Source organism: Amblyomma americanum, chromosome 1 (assembly GCF_052857255.1).
Source record: "Amblyomma americanum isolate KBUSLIRL-KWMA chromosome 1, ASM5285725v1, whole genome shotgun sequence".
Taxonomy (NCBI): Eukaryota; Metazoa; Arthropoda; class Arachnida; order Ixodida; family Ixodidae; genus Amblyomma; species Amblyomma americanum.
The window spans coordinates 122924653-122941659 of NC_135497.1; the positions used below are offsets into that span (position 1 = coordinate 122924653).

The 17007-nt window shown below is 48.5% G+C and overlaps 1 non-coding gene across 1 annotated transcript; it reads left to right on the forward strand.

The window, feature by feature from the left end:
* Positions 1–7738: 7738 nt before the first annotated feature.
* Positions 7739–7811, forward strand: TRNAH-AUG (transfer RNA histidin (anticodon AUG)). Its single transcript has one exon. It is a non-coding gene; the product is annotated as a tRNA-His (tRNA).
* The last annotated feature ends 9196 nt before the right edge of the window (positions 7812–17007 follow it).

Here is a 17007-nt window from a genome sequence, read left to right on the forward strand (position 1 = left end):
GAGGTTGTTCTCGCAGGTTCTCGCGTCGACTCGCGTCGCAGAGGTTGTTTCTTACCCGCTGGCCTGCTGCTCCGGTAGTTCGTCTCGACGAGCCGAGCATTTTGTGCGACGGAAGCGCGGCGGGGAGCTTGGGTGCACCTGTTGTGTTAACGGTGGGGCGCGAGGGAAGAACTATAAATATGTCGCCTTAACCAATAGTTCTCAGGCCACTGTAACTATTGCACTAGAGGTTGCATTGCGTTGCTGTGGCACTGCCTGCGTGCGTCTACAATCGGTGGTGTTGGGCAGTTCCGTGCCAGTTCCCTTCGGGTGTTCCTGGGTGCGTTCACAGATACTCGAAGCCTTGTAGCACATGCGGTCGTCGTCTCAAAAGGTCTCTCTGGCGATTCTTTTCTTATGCAGTATGCATTCTCAAGGGTTCACGGAGAGATGCCCAATCTGTCCGCACGCACAGATCTTGTTCTCCGCGTCGATATTTTCCTGTTTCAAATGCATGCAGCGGTTAGTCGTCTAGCCGACTTGTCTTTATTCTTACACGTGACTTTATGGGAACATGGCACTCCAAGATGCTGTTGCGCAGTCTTTCTACCCGGCTTACGCCGCAGCCCGCGCGGCCATCCCACCTTGTGCGCGCCCTCCAAATCTCCGTTACGTGCAGCTTTGCGCTGTTTGGAGTCTCGTCTGCGTTCGCCGCGGCCTCCGTCCATCTCTGGTGAAGCCCGCACCCTCTCCCTGCGCATCAACAGGCCGGCTCCCACGCCACGAGCGTCCGCTCTCGCGGAAGCTCCGGCATCAAGCGCGCCTACCCTGGAAGTGGAGTTCTTTATTCCACACCGCTCAGCATTGCGCTGCGCCGCAGCTCATTCTCATTCTGTTGTCGGCCTTTCACTCCCTCCTTTATCCCTTCCCTTACGGCGCGGTTCAGGTGTCCAACGATATATGAGACAGATACTGCGCCATTTCCTTTCCCCCCAAACCAATTATTATTATTACGTCGGCCTACACGTCCCAAGTGGCCGCGCGCTTCCCACTTTCCAGAGCTTCTACCTCAGCGGCGGCCCCGTGAACCGATGCACCGAGCCGTTCCAGGAGTGCGGGACTTGTCACGTCCAAGTCACAGTCCACACTTCAGTGCCACCATTCCTACTACCCCCCCCCCCCCCCCTCTCCTGCTTTATTAGCGGCAGCAGTCTGCGCCTGCTCACAGAGCCAGCACTCCTTCTCCACTACTTGTCAGCCGCACTCCTCTCGAGGCGCAATCTCTTCCTCATTGTAGGGTACTATACGCAGTGATTTGCACTGGAAAACGTTTATTGCCAGCACTGAACCCTATGCAGGCAATATACTAGATGGCATCGAGCCCATGGCTCTCTGCGACTTTGTGAGCCCACTCAGTGGCCCAGACTTGCGTCAACGGGTTTGAGCTGTTCTAGAGAAGGGACTTGTAGTAGTAGGTCCGCCGGTGGCGGCGCCTTTTTACAGCTCCATAGAATGTGATCGTATCCGGCTATCTCGCCGCATTTTTTGCAGGTTAGATTGTATTGCGTTGGATACATGTGTGCTTGTGTCGACGGGCTAAAAGAGGCTCGCGTCTGGAGCCGACGCCACGTTACCTCCTGGCTTTTGTCGAGCTTCTTGTCTGGTGGCGGATAAATCCTCATTTCCAGTTTAAACTGATAGGTGTAGTCGTGAAAGGATATGAATGCATCTCTCGTGGAACTTGGGGACTCAACCCGGCTCACTGCTCGGCTGACATAACCTCGAGCTATACTGTAAGCCAACTCGTTTCTCCTTTTCCCCGAGTGTGCCGACACCCATATCAGTTCCACCTCTCTACGGTTCCAGTCTTGATGTCTTAGGATTCGTTCTGTCTCCTTGGAGATCATACCCCGCGCGAAATTATTTATAGTGACCTTGGAGTCGCTAATTAAGGTGACTGCTTTGGTGCTGACCATTGCCATGTCGATAGCCGCCCCTACCGCGGTCCCCGAGTTCTTTGTTTTGACCGAATCGGCCGTATAGTTTCACCTGAGTCGTTCGCGCCCATGACCACAGAGGAGTCGCTTCCTTCGTATTTCGCCGCGTCTACGCAGGCTGTCTATTTCGAACGTTCTAGCTTGGCTTCAAGGGCCTTTGCTCTTGCTCTCCTCCTGCATTCGTGTAAAGCAGGGTGCATGTTTTTTGGAATTGGTTTAATTGTGAGCAATTTCCTCACTTCTGTCGGTAGTTTTGCCTGCGCTTTCTTTCCGGGATTCTATCATCTAGTCCTAGGTTGCTCATGATCTTCCAACCCGCGAGTGGGGTTGCGAGCCTTCTTAATTGTGCAAATAGGTGTGCCTCGCATAGTTCCGTGATGGTGTTGTATACCCCCAGTTTAAGAACTCTTTCCATAGGGGCGCAGTGGGGCAGCCCCACAGCTGTTTTATATGCCTGCCTTATGATCCTCTCTATTTTTTCTTTTCCGCCAGCCCTAGCTTGAGGTAGGGGACGGCGTATACTATCCTGCTTATCACAAAAGCCTGAACCATTAGGCACTGTTAAGATCGGCGCCAGCGGAGCTCATCATTAGCAACGAAGACGGCATCTCTCACCTGCTGGAAGCCAACGCTAAGCTTCTTCGGGATGATCCTGAGCCACGCGACAAGGATCGCTCCCACGTTCCCGACCCGAGTACCCCGAAGAACGATTCCGGGCGAAGCGGAGAGGCCGCCGCAGTGATCGAGCGGCAGCTAATATCCCAAATGGTCGTTACTAAGTGGGGGAACTAATGCGGCCTGGTTTCCGGTAGAAGACGGTCGGCGTGGGAAAACGGCGGCGGATTAGCGGGCATCGTCCGCCAGCCTTCGCAGGCATCGCCAAGAACGAAGCATCCCTTTCGGCTACTGGACCCGACCGTGCGATCTTGTCCGGCGCGTCGGCTGACATCTAAAGAACAGGTGTCAGCACCGCGTGGGAACTTTCGGCTGGCTAGAAAACATCACCCTCCGAAGTCGGAGTGGACCTGAGGGCATCCTCCCCTCTCCCTGGATCGACACGTGACGAGGGCGTGTCCCTATGTGCGGTGGTGCGTGTTTGTGCGCGATAATGCGTTTTAGGCCACTCCCACCCTGCGTAGACGTTCTAAACCTGGAGAATCTAGGGACGGAGAACTGTATGAAACTGAACGGCGATGTGCAGTGAAAATCATGCTCCTTTTGGGATGCTCCATTTAGGGATCATCCTCGATGCTCCTTAAGCCTCCTTTTGCATCCTGATTGGGATCATTCCTCCCGCAAATATGTAAATAAACCCTCTCGTAACCTTCCTCCCATCATCCAACTCCTTTAACTCGTCGGCAGTCCTGTCCTGGTGGTAGTGGCGGTGTTCGGAGCAAGCGTCGTTCCTGACCTGTGGTCCCGTCGAGACCGACTCCGATCCCCACATCCAACAGCACAGATCTTTCTCTTTGACTCCTGTCTTTTGTTATCTATTCGCTTTATGAGCCTGGTAGTGATGTCAATTGTCGACTTAAGTCTGTTTATTGTCTCAGTGTGTTCTTTCTGTTGTCCTGGATTATCAGTCCCAGGACTCTGATTTTGTCCACTCTAGCTACCGGTGTCTCATTGATCTGTACGAGAATGTCTCCTGCGTAGGTATTGCGTTTGCTCGCTCCCCGGATCACCAGAAGTCAGGACCTGCTTGGCGAGCATTTTAACCCTGCCCATCCCGCGTATTCCTTGACAATATCGATCGCCTGTTGGAGATTTTCTGCTATTTCCCCATCGTTGCCTGTGTGCATTCATATTGTTATGTCGTCCGCATATAGCGCATGCTTTATCCCTTTGACAGCCTTCAATAGTGGCGGTAGGTTCTTCAACGCCAGGTTGAATAAGAAAGGAGAGCACTGAGCCGTGCGGGGTGCCGTTGTCTCCTAACTTAAAAGTTTCGGTTTTGAACCAATATACTCAGGGATTACGTTTTTTAGCAATGCTGTAGAAGCTAGCCAGGAAAAGGAAGGACACGCGCTTTTGTCCCTGTGCCGTGGGATGCGGATTGTTCATTGTTCGGGCTAGTGGTGCGGAGGGTGAAAGGTGGAAGGTACGGAGCCGAACCAACACCCATTGGAGAATTCAAATTCTCTAGTGGGTGTTAGCCGAACACCTCACCCCCTCTCCTTTTCCACGGCATGGGGAAAGAAGCCCGTCTCCTTCCCTTTCCTGGCTAGCCTCTGCTACATTGCAAAAAAAAAAAAAAATATACCATGCGCGTGACGATGGCTGCGCCACCCGTCGGCAAGCCTGCGAAGCGAGGGTGATCGCGTATATCGCTTTCTCTGTACATGTTAATGCGCTTTTGCGATGCGCTTGTTATAATAGCTTACATCGTGTGGAGTATTGATTAGTTGCGAATCTATTTTCATATAAGCCTTCAGTGATATAAAGGAACGTACTTCTGCGTAGCTGGCTGCTTGAAAACTTTTAAAACTAACTCCCCAGGAACACGCTCTCGCGGCCTCTCCGCGCCTTCTCTCGACAGCGTTAGATCGCGGCTGTTCGACAAAGAAAATAAAATTGCATCGCGTTCAATTTGAAAGCTGGAGTGTTCATTGCCTTTCTTGTATTTCTCTCTCTCTCTCTCCCCCCCCCCCTCCCACATTCGGGGATAGTAGTCGTCTTGCTATGGCTCGCAACATGCAAAACAGGCGCGCTGTTTGCAAATGCTACAGATCGCCTGCCTTTCCATGTAAGTGCGCTTTTAAAGAAAAAAGAACTTCGATACGAGCCGAGGGACGCGGAGCCAAACTGTAAATGGCTCACTGCTTATGTATGCTCCTAACAATGAGGTGGCTGTATACATCGAGAAGCAGCTGACGGCTTAGAAGAATGCACCACACAAGACCGCGTACCCGCGCCTATCTGTCGCTCCACTCTGAAGTTACACCTGACTGCAGCCTCTCACTTTCAAATTATCGGTGGGCGCTCTTCACTAAGCACTTGTTGATAATCTGCCAGGCCGGCCCCTCTCTTTATTGCCACGGCCTCTCGATATTGAGCGGCTGTGCTATTGCACTCACATTTGTGAGCGCTGTACATTTTCTGGCGACGTTACATCGCTCGTGAGCGGTTTGTAGCATGACTTTATGATGGTCCAAGAAGCCTTAACTGCGCAGCTATGGTACCTGTAGCCATCGCATGTTGTCATGCTGCCCCGCAAGTGTTCTACGCTCCATGCTCAGTTTCACAAACTTTACAGAGCTTCGTTTGCGTTTTTGCTGCTTGGTAGTGTTGCTATATTAATTATGTCTGTGCATGAGATGGAATAGACCGGATCGAATTACACCAGCCTCTCCAGGCTGTACATGAGGTATTGCGTCGAGAAAGCCACCCTAAGCCACCCAAAGCGCATGTGTCTGCCCTTTAAATGCAAATATGGAAAAAAGAACGCTTTGCTCTGGTCAGTTGGGCACCGTTTCAGCGATATGCTTTTCTGGTATAATCTCAATTGCTTGCCCCGAAAAGACCATGCATTCGCTCCGCACTTGTAACGAGCGAACACTTGAAATATGCGCACGGCAGACCAACGGAAGATAATTTTTTCGTAAGAGGGTCCATTTCTGTGCCTAAGTATCAGGCTCATCATACTATTCACCAGGGTCAATTAAATTATTCTGTTATAAGAAAATTGAGTATTTAGTTTTTCACGTTAATTGCAGTATAGCCAGCTACAGAATGTAATGCCAACATTTCTTCACGCGATGAATATAGTGGCGCTAGTGAAAGCGAGGATTCTTTCATGTTAGTTCAGCAACAAATACGTGATCTGCACCAAACCCTGTCCAATCCCCCACCGTGGGTATGTGCCATCGCTTTCGAGGCAACAAGAACAACTACAACAAATACGTAGTTACCATCTAAGAAAATCGGCAATTAATTTCGCTTGTGAATAATTAAGTGCATTAGTTTTTCCCAGCTAACACCACCTTTTCACAACCCGCACCTGTGTCAAATAAGTTCGTTGTCACGATGGCAATCCCCTCTGACCTTTTATGCCATAAAGTTGTCCTTTCCCTGTCTTATTACAGGGCCGTTTGCGCCCGCGTGGAGCTGGTGCACTTATTTTTACGCACTTCTCCTCCCTTCCTGCGCGCACTCCTTCTTCTTGTCCTCTCTATGTTCTCCTCTTCTCTATGTTCTCCTCTTCCGATACTTCGAGCGTTATTGAAGACATATTTAGTTAATGCTCTACCCTTACTTAATATGTCCTTTATCTGCTCTGACTGTCCTTGTTTAAGTGGTGTTTATGCATGAGGTATATTTTGCTGTGCACTTTTTGGCAGTCCACTTTTCAACAGAGTTATTTTCAGTGTCGCGAAAACGTTTGTACAAATACTTGATTCTGATGCTTTTCTCTCTTTTTTTGGCGGTAAATAGGAAAAGAGAAAAGCATCAGAATCAAGTATTTGTACAAACGTTTTCGCGACACTGAAAATAACTCTGTTGAAAAGTGGACTGCCAAAAAGTGCACAGCAAAATATACCTCATGCATAAACACCACTTAAACAAGGACAGTCAGAGCAGATAAAGGACATAATAAGTAAGGGCAGAGCATTAACTAAATATGTCTTCAATAACGCTCGAAGTATCGCAAGGAAATTGGGCTCGAACCCGACCGCGGCGGCTGCGTTTTTATGGAGGAAAAACGCTAAGGCGCCCGTGTGCTGTGCGATGTCAGTGCACGTTAAAGATCCCCAGGTGGTCGAAATTATTCCGGAGCCCTCCACTACGGCACCTCTCTCTTCCTTTCTTCTTTAACTCCCTCCTTTACCCTTCCCTTAAGGCGCGGTTCAGGTGTCCAACGATATATGAGACAGATGCTGCGCCATTTCCTTTCCCCCCAAAGCCAATTATTATTATTATTACTATTTACCGCCCGAAAGTACTTTGGGTTGCTGGGACATGATGTCCTTACGCGGGTGCGAAAAATGCTACTTTCACCGTGCACTGAGACTTTCTTCTACCATCTGCATACAGAAACAGTGCCCGCGCAGACTTGGCTTCAGAAAAAGGGCATTTTTGTGTCGTCTATGAACTGACGCCTCTGTGATAATTCTTATCTAGGACGTCTTACAACGAACCTTGAAAAAGCGAATTTGACTTCTCATACGATTCGACACCTTGCCGGAATGCAATATGTGGATGGACCTCTTGATATGTTTTTCCTGATTGAACTAGACAGCTTATGGAAAACTAGAATGATGGACCGGCACTGTGAATCAGTTGTTTCGACGAAATGTCGTTTCTGCCAAATGATTGTTCATCTTAGGGAAGTGTATGAACAAACTTTAAACCGGAGTGGCACTCCGTCTGGAGTGCGCAGCCTTACATCCCGTCTATAGTGCTCTGTTGCTCTGCCGCTGGTTTTTTAGATGTCTTTCGTGCCGTTTAATAAAAGCTTTGTGAATGGTTCATATTAATGGAAAATAATTTCGGCGCCGCCGGGGTGGCTCAGTGATTGTGGTGTTCGGCTGCTGACCCGAAAGACGTAGGTTCGATCCCGACCGAGGCGGTGGCATTTCGACGGAGCCAAAATGCTAGTGGCCCGTGTACTGTGCCATGTCAAAACCACAGGTACCCTGAGCACTCCACTACGGCGTCCCTCATAGCCTGAGTCGCTTTGGGACGTTAAATCCCATGAAAACATGAAACCACAACATAATTTCAGTGTAATAAATAGCATGTGTAAAAAAGAAAAAGAAAACTAGCCTGTGCCGCAGCGGATAGCGCGTCTGACTATGGATCAGAAGATTCCAGGTTCGAATCCTGGCAGGCTCGTTCTTTTATTATCATTATTTTTGCCTGCAGCATCCTTGCACAGTTTAAAATGTGACACAAATGCGTGTAACATGGGTTATTAGGCTCTGCACACACACACCACGCGCGCGCACACACACACACACACACACACACACACACACACACACACACACACACGCACACACGCACACGCACGCACGCACGCACACACGCACGCACGCACGCACGCACGCACGCACACACACACACACACACACACGCACACACGCACACACACACACACACACACACACACACACACACACACACACACACACACACACACACACACACACACACACACACACACACACACACACACACACACCACACACACACACACACACACACACACACACACACACACACACACACACACACACACACACACAGCTACTTGCTTTTGGGAGAGCAGCCGCCTGAATGCGAGCGCTGCAATGGCCCGCTTTCAGTTGCCTATACATTCTTTTAACGTATCCATTTTACGAAACTCATCGCCGCACGCATTTTAGAAAATTCCATGAATACCACATACCATTTCATCCTCCTCTTTTATTAGGGGATGATCCCATCGTACCATTTGACGATGTAATTCATTAGTTAAAGATAATGTGGAATTTTAATGAGCTTATAAGGCTTTAATTTGTCCGCATAGCTTTTGAAAAGGGTACCCTGGCACTGACAAGAGGGCGCCGTAGTCAAGCACGGTGGGAAGGAACTCCTCGCCCTCTTGCTCCTGGCAAAAACCGGTCAATAACTTCAATTTAAATTTTATATTTTTACCCAACTCACAACACTGCATTTAGGTTCCATTTATTTCATTCCAGCCGTCTACACAGGATTTTTAGACTAGTTTTTAATATACAGCGTGTAATTATCCCGTCGGCTTACCTAATATAACAGAAACTTGAATGTTTCTCTGGCACTTTTTGGCTTTTAGTCGCCTTTGCGCCATTAAACTAACTAACTAACTAACTAACTAACTAACTAACTAACTAACTAACTAACTAACTAACTAACTAACTAACTAACTAACTAACTAACTAACTAACTAACTAACTAACTAACTAACTAACTAACTAACTAACTAACTAACTAACTAACTAACTAACTAACTAACTAACGATGCAGTTTGCAGTCGTTTGATACCGAAATAAATGCTTTCGTCTACTTCGCGCATCTTCGCGGCGTCCAGCGACCGTTGCTTGCCTGCGATAAGCCTATGGCTCGTGGTCTTCATGCAACCGCCGGTGTGCAATGTTTGGGCACCGGGGCTATCATCCGTTCTTTACAAGTTTATTTTTTGGCGCGTCTCTACTGTACAGTGTACATTTTCAAACCGAATATAAAGCATGTCGAAAGGGGGGTACCAGCGACGGCTTACAAGACAGGTGGTTGACGAAGAGTTTTCGATTTTTCTTTTTGTGGAAGCACAAGTGATACTACAACTAAACCGTAGACTATATTCACCGAGCAGTGGCGTCAAAATGTACGCGAATCATCCATACGATTCCGCTTTTCACGTCTTCATTTAACTTTAACAGTAATCATTAAGGGGCACCAGTAGGGGTAATTATGCGGTGAATTTTCGCTAAACACGCAGGAACGGTTCTGAGTGACTCAGCAAGTCTGATCCACGAGCCAGTGTGTCTGGCGACCACCAAAGATAACCAGGGCGTATCTTGATAGGTCCCCACGTCAGGAACTCGCACGCTCTTTGTTCGTTCCAGCAGTTCTCTATCGCATCCTCCTGGGCAATGAATTACTGGCCTATTTGTCACCACGCTTAGGTCAAATATGCATATATATGTGGGTGACATTTCGTGCAATAACAGTACCCTTTGCGCATTTTTCGGACGACTGGCATTGTACAGCTGTAGCTGCCATTCGTCATTAGAGGACATTTCCGACAACACATTTACCGCGATGTTCGCATTTAAGTTACTTTAGTAGTTTTTTTTGTCTGCGAATGACCCTTTATGCACTAATTTTTAACGCATAGAATCCGCAATGCACAAACGTGCTCGGTCTAACCAACACAAACTGAACTTGGCCCTGTGTTAAACACCCACCATACTGTGAGATCGAATTTAAGCACACTGCTCATAAACAACCCTATGTCGCATCGAAGGTTGCCAAGGTATCTGGAGATTCCTTGTTCTCTTACCTCCTCGCTGCAAACGTGCTATGCTTTGAGGTGATGTGTGCGGTATACGTATGTCCGTTTGCATGGCGTGGTTGCATGGTGCGGCTGTTTGGTAGTGGGTTTGGTACGCTTGACGGTATCGACATTAGCGACAGCGGTAAAAAAAGGAAAGTGCAAGTCGATTTCCGCTGACCGGAAGCTGTACATGATCAAAGTAGTTGCATCGGGTGAGAAGAAATAGCAGACGGCGATGGACTTTGGCGTAGCTCTGAGCAAATTGTCTACAGTGCTCAGCGTCAAAGAAGCAGTAACGAACGCCGCTACCAGCGGTGTCAAATGAATTAGAAAGAAGCTGAGGTTCCCTGTATTCGAAGCATTTGAGAGTTTTTTTTTTAATTGTTTTTCGTTAACCCCCTGTCTGGCGTGCCCATCTCCACAAGACATTGCTGTCATGGAGTGAAGTATAGCAACCAGCGTTCTTGTGAGTCGTGCGGCGAAGCCAACCAAAGCGGGTACTGGAGCCCAAATCCTCTCTGCATGCCCTCTTCCACAGGAGCCCGTATCGGCTTCAACGGTTAGGAAAGGGACAATATTCTGAATAGGTTTACTCTGGCCATCTACGACGTAATTCCTCCGAGGCGCGTTTTTTGGGCGCCGAATGCAATGCGGGCTGCGGGAATGGCGCGCGTTGGCAAGGCAGACATTCCGTCGGTGCACCTGTATTCGGCCTCGTTGCGAGCGCTCGCTGCGCGTGTTCAAGGGTTCCTCAGCACACATTGGTAGCATGCCGAACGCTAGTTCTATTGTTCTCGGTATGCACGGTGGCACGTAAACTTGCTCGTGTGCGAAGGTTTCTGCCAAAGTCACCTACGGCCGTAACGGCTAAAACGAAGGCATCCTGGGGCCCCTTCGGCTTCGTTATATCGGGAGTCAACGTACTGCAAGCGAAGCAAGTGCTCACAATACTGAAACAGTTGCTTCGTTTCTTCGTACCTGTGTCCCTCGCGGTTCATGTGGAGTGAGTGGACCCGGTGTTTGACAGCATCCGCGTCCGCGAAGGGAAAGAGGAGTCCTTTCTGGCGTCATCTTCGGCGCCCACCAACACCGCGTCTGGTCTCGTGCCTCTTTAGAAGAACAGGTCAGCTGATCGTGCACTTCCACAGTAGCTCGGAAAACGGCACGAACCTGACCACTGGAGGCCAAAAAAAAAAAAGCAGTGCCTGTTTTGAATTTGTTGCAAAATTTATTTGTTGAATGCCAGAACTTTGCGTGCGAAGATGCCTTTTTCTATCGCATGCTAGCAATTTAAAGTATTTTTCCAATAAATTTTGCACGTTACATTCACTTTGAACATAGAACCTTCGATCCTTGAACCTGTCGGTGCGCGAAGCTGGTTTAAGATTCAAGTAGTTTTATTCAGTGATAAGAAAATTTGTACACAGATATTCGGACCGATAGCCAATGAGGCCAGTCAATGGTCCAATGCAAATAACATTTAGGTCAACCGTTATATGTATACATTGAAGAAAACTAATTTTGTAGCTTGCTTCCATTCCGAGAAAATGTCGCTTGCACCTGAGTTTAAAATACCCAGCTTATTTTACTTCAATTGGCAATGAGTTCCAAATTTTCGCTCCTGTAGATTCTATTCGTCTTTCTCGGTACATGTTGTGACGAATAGGGAGATTGAAATTTCTATTACTGGCTTGCCTAGTGTTGCGGACGGGTATACTGAATGTACAGAGAGTGAAGGGTAGTTGGTACTTATAATATTGTTAATAATAAGAGATATTTTTTAGTGGCGTAAGGTTGTAAACGACACGATTTGTAGTGTGTCAAAAATGTTATTGCAAGAAACACCGGAAGGAGGTAGTGCGATTGTTTTCAGAGCGTGTTTTTGTAGTCTCAACAATGGTGATAAATATGTTTTGTACGTTGTTCCCCATGACTCACTGCAGTAACTAAGATGACCGTGATACCTCGAGTGTACTCGTCTGTTTTACAGTTTGATGTCTCGCAGTTTTCCTTTATTTTTCCGTCCTGCTTTTTCCTTAACAGTTCTGTTCGAAGCCCATTAGAACAAAAGTACGCAGGGTGGGCTACACTGAACTACTGCTGTATCAAACCAATCTTCTCGCGCTCTGTACGCTTTCATGAGATTTTATTCTTATCTGCTATAACCATCAGACGTGGTAAAAAATGACAGGTGTACCACAGGTGTCACTACTTCGTATATTGCTGTTTTGTACCTTTAGCCTGACGTACTTCACCCAATGTGCAAGGTTGAAGTACAGTGCACTTCACCCAAGATGTGTCTTATATAACGACGGTACTTACATTCTGACAACAGGTAACGAAATTAGGATGTATGAAACAGCAGAGGCAAGATTGCGAAAATTAACACTCTGGTTCCATGTTAAGCAGCTAAGTGCGAACGTCTTCCCCCCAAAAAATGATGGTCGATTTGCGTAGTTAGGCCAAATGCGAATTAGGTGCGCTAGCTGTGCGGTTTCACTTCGCTTCCGGTGTTCAGATCCAATGTTCAGGGATGGCAGTTGTTCGGACAGCGATAATGGGTTAGTGTCCGTATATGCGGCACTGGCCATTCTCTCCATTCATAGATCCCTGGGAGTCTTCACACCACTCCTGGCGGAGTGGTGCAGCGGTCAAGTTAAGATGAGCCACTGCCCTTCTAAGGCAGGTGTTGCCACCGGTGGGGCTTGGGTTGGGTTGCGATCCAGATTGCTCTTCACGAGCAGCCTCTCTCGAATAACTGATCTACCGCCTGACAGGGTGGACAGGGACTCACCTGCCACAAAATTAGCTTCTTAAAACGCACAACGGTTAAATGCGGGGAATGGCCACTGTTAGTGCTAGCGCACTAAAACAATTTTATGATATTCAGAACCAAAATATACAAAACTCTCAGAGAATAATTGCCTATTTGTCTGTAATTTAATGCTGCAATGCGTCCAGAAGATGAAACTTCTTGGTTTTACTTTGGATCCAGCTAACACACAAGAAGAACGTTAATGAGCCAAACTGCGCGAAAATGTACAAGAACGTACCCATATTTACTAGCTTCTCCGCATATTACCACTTAAATCGCGTTTCACTCTTCACAGCTGCTTTGTTCATTGCCACATAACACATGTCGTCACTCTTATGATACGGCATGGTGTGGTTTGCTGTGTTGGGATAGGGGGGTACATACGTTCTCCCCGCTTACACTTACCCGCAGCTGACAGCTCGAAGCCCCCCCCCTCCCCCCCCCCCTGATGGCGCACGCTACCGAGAGCACCGACCACGGCGGGCCTTGCTCTGAGGGCAACAAAGGAACGACACTGGCTGAAACAAAATAGCATTTATTGCTGAAACAATAATGACACCAGCTAACAGCAACTACGGTAAGGAATCGAGGTCGTCTGACTCACCAGCAAGGTTACCAGCCGATGTTCGCCCACGCTAGGACAGGGGAGAAACTCCCGAGGCCGGGCGGGACGAGCTCGCGGGAAAATGTTCCCACGAGCCCTCGACTCGCTGGCGGAGTGCGGAGCGCCGCGCCGGAACGTCAGCGCGAGTCGAGTTCCCGATCCGAAGAGAACGAGCTGTCTCCCACGCGCGCGCAGGAATTGCTCATGACGCAGGACTCGTGTCGCTGCGAGAAAGGCGTTATCCCTTGTTAAGGTAACTAGGGAGGGGAGGGCGCATCGCGAGGAAGCAAACCAAAGGGGACGGAGTGGGGTGAGTTCCCACAGGGGTGGTGTGGTATGGTACTACCTCGACGGAAAGAAACGCGAACAACCCGGCGCCAACACGCCCCGCTGTTTGAATGTATTTTCATCGCGCTTTTACCTGGGTGGTACGAAAAAGACGTTAGTCGTCCTAGAATGTATCATGGACGAGTCTAGGGTCTTTTTGCTGTCACCGAAGTAAAAGCGCGGTGAAAATAAATTGAAACATCGGAGCGTGTTGGCGCCGGGTTGTTCGCGTTTCTTTCCATCGAGGTAGTATACGTATTTAGGGCTTAGCGGCCCGAAGATGCACGGTGACGACAATCGCTTAGCACAAATCGTTTACTCGCAACGTACGCATATATATACTCTGTCGGAACTACTCGAAGCCTAGTGAAGCAACCAAATATGACTTTCCCGCACAGAAACCGGCCAACACCTCCTGCGGCATCTCCACCTGACCACAATCACCTCCTCACCTGCCCAAACTACCAAATAATCCCACGTGACACCAAGGACCAACTACGCGTCAAACTATTAACCAGAAATATGAACCTCCAGCAACATCGGATAGACGCAAGGTCCGAGCTGAATATTACAACAAACGCGAAAGAGGCAAAACCGACATCTACCTAGACGCGGCCCAGGACACCCTACCTGGATTTTATACCGCAGCCGCCGCGTACGAGGATGGAAACACCGAGGCCGCAGCCATCCTCCCCGCCCACAAACCTATACGGAGGCTGAGGGCGCGGTCATCGTCTTGGCGCTCATACACGCTGCCCAAGATCCCAACATCACGGAAATCTGCACCGACTTCCAAGCTGCGCACCGCGAATATCAGCAAGGTATCATAACCGCAACCACCAGACTTATTCTTACATCAGGACACACCCTTAGCCGAGAGACAATCCTCAAGTGGGTTCCTGAGCTTGCCTAGATATCTGGTAATAGGCGCGTTCATGCGTTGGCTCGAGAACTATCTCTCCGGGCCTCGAAAGATCGCACGACCGACCCCACGCAGGAAACCTCGTGATCTCTACTGGCATATCCCGCAAATCCCTACCCATTACAAACACAGCCGCCTCACACTCCCACAACCTCATCGCAGACTAGGCCAAAATTACAGTGCGGTTTGGCGACAACTGCAAACTTCTGGATCTACCCTACCTCCATTATCGCCAACACTCTACCTTGACCCTACCACTCTGCTCCACATGTGAGGCGGCCAAGGTCACCCTCATGAACTACCTGTGGGAATGTCTCCAACCCGTGGCAGTACCCCCCATACCCCCCACCCCCCCCCTCATCATGGGAGGCCGCTCTGCGGGTTGCTCAACCAAATGCCCAAATATGGGTGCTCTTCGTGAATACTAGGCTCATGGACTCCTGGACAAATATGAGCAAACCCTTCTTTATTTTTCTTTCAATTAAAAGTTGTTGCCACCAACACGAGAGATGCCGTAGTGAATGGCGTCACGGGAGAGGGAAAGCAGGGGGTGAGAGCAGGGGTGCCTAGTGCTACTTTTTGTCGTCTTCAGGCGGTGCGCGTGCTCACGCATGGTCACGTGACCACCCCCTGAGCGCACCGCGAGCTTCGTGCTTCTCGCAACATTTGTCGTCACCGAGTGGTACGCGCGGTAGAAAGACGCTACCAGACACTACGAAACGCCTCTTGGACGATAGGCGAGAACCCTCAAACATGCGGTGGATTGAGCACAGGTGCACGCTCTCCGGTTGCTGCCCGCTAACGTGCAGCCCACACATTTCAGGCAAGAATTGACAAGGTCTAGACTATGCCGCGTAGTGAATGAAACTCAGCGATACTAGCATCGCCAGTCCGCGCTGGTGACGCTTCGCACTAGATCGTAGCATTACTCGAGGCACGCGCGTCCTCGCTGTGCCGAAGCCACAGAGAGTGTGCGTCTGTGTAGGGGTTTTCAAGCAGTTATAAGGAAAGAAACAGCGCCGTAGTAGTGTTACAGTGGGCTGTTTCGTGTAGGAAGGAGTTAAACAAGAGGGATAGTGGCATGGATAAAAAAAATATTTGCAACGTTTGCATTAACTCCTGCTGAATTTCCTGATATACTCAACGACCCTAAACGAAAATTTTTATTGCACTAACGGCTCGCTAGGCCACTGAGTAAGGGGTCTACATGTTATTATTTAATGCAAAGTGTTAGAGAAACTTATCAGGTTGGAAAGAAGAATGGATGGGAACTGTAAATAAGGCACTGTCAGGGACAAAAGTGCCTGGCCTCCCCTCCTAATTCCGAACCGTGCCACGCTGTATGCGGGCGCCACCCGACGAAGCATTTCTCTCATCGTCCCCTCGTTACTGTAAGTAAGAAATAACTCTGCCATCATAGACGACTTTGCTAACCATTTGCATTTTTAGAGTAGGGTAAGGGGGGGGGGGTCAGTTACTGATGTCCCCGATAGTAAGTCGTTAAACAATGCTAACAAATTCAAGTTATCATGGAATCTTAAAAAAATGCGGCAGAGTACAACAAAGGATCAAAGAAAAAAAAATGCGAACAATGCGCAAGTTTATGCGGTGATTTTTACAACGGTCAGCAGCTTCTTGTGGAATTATTGCTGTGTACATACGGAAGCGATTTGGTCAAGAATCGACCACCTGAGCTTTGTTGTCCTGCGCTGACGACAGAAGGCATGCGGACGGCAATAATTTTGTGTATCTGAGCATTGTGGATAACTCCAACAAAGCTTGTGCGTATGACTGACAAATATTGTACACAATCGTTCGATATTTATTATTGTGGATAAACTTATTGCCGCCCGCATGCCTTATGACGTCAGTGCAGGTCGGAAAAGGTCAGGTGGTCGATTCTTGACCTTATCGCTTCCGTTGTAAACAACAATAATTTCACAAGAAGCTGCTGAAACGTTTAAAAAATCACCGAATGAACTTGTGCGTTGTTCGTTTTTATGTCTCTGGTCTTTTGCCAAAGAAATAAATAAAATAAATAAATATGAATGCAGTATACTAATTGCACCTGATCTGGCGACTGCATCATCGCAAAATAGTGCTCGACAGCGTTATTTTTTATTATAAATGACACTGTAGTTGTTTCAAGGAAATTATTATTCTTACTACCAAGGGTTTATACTAATCTTCAGCTTCAAGGCCGCACTACAGCAGTTGGTAAAACCAACAACACCTACCTCAGCTTTGTGATGTGCGTTTCGTATCTGGCGCAGCACGGGCCACGCGTTAGCATTGCTCATGACGTTACAAATACGCTTGTCATGCTGAGCGAACCACACCATTTTC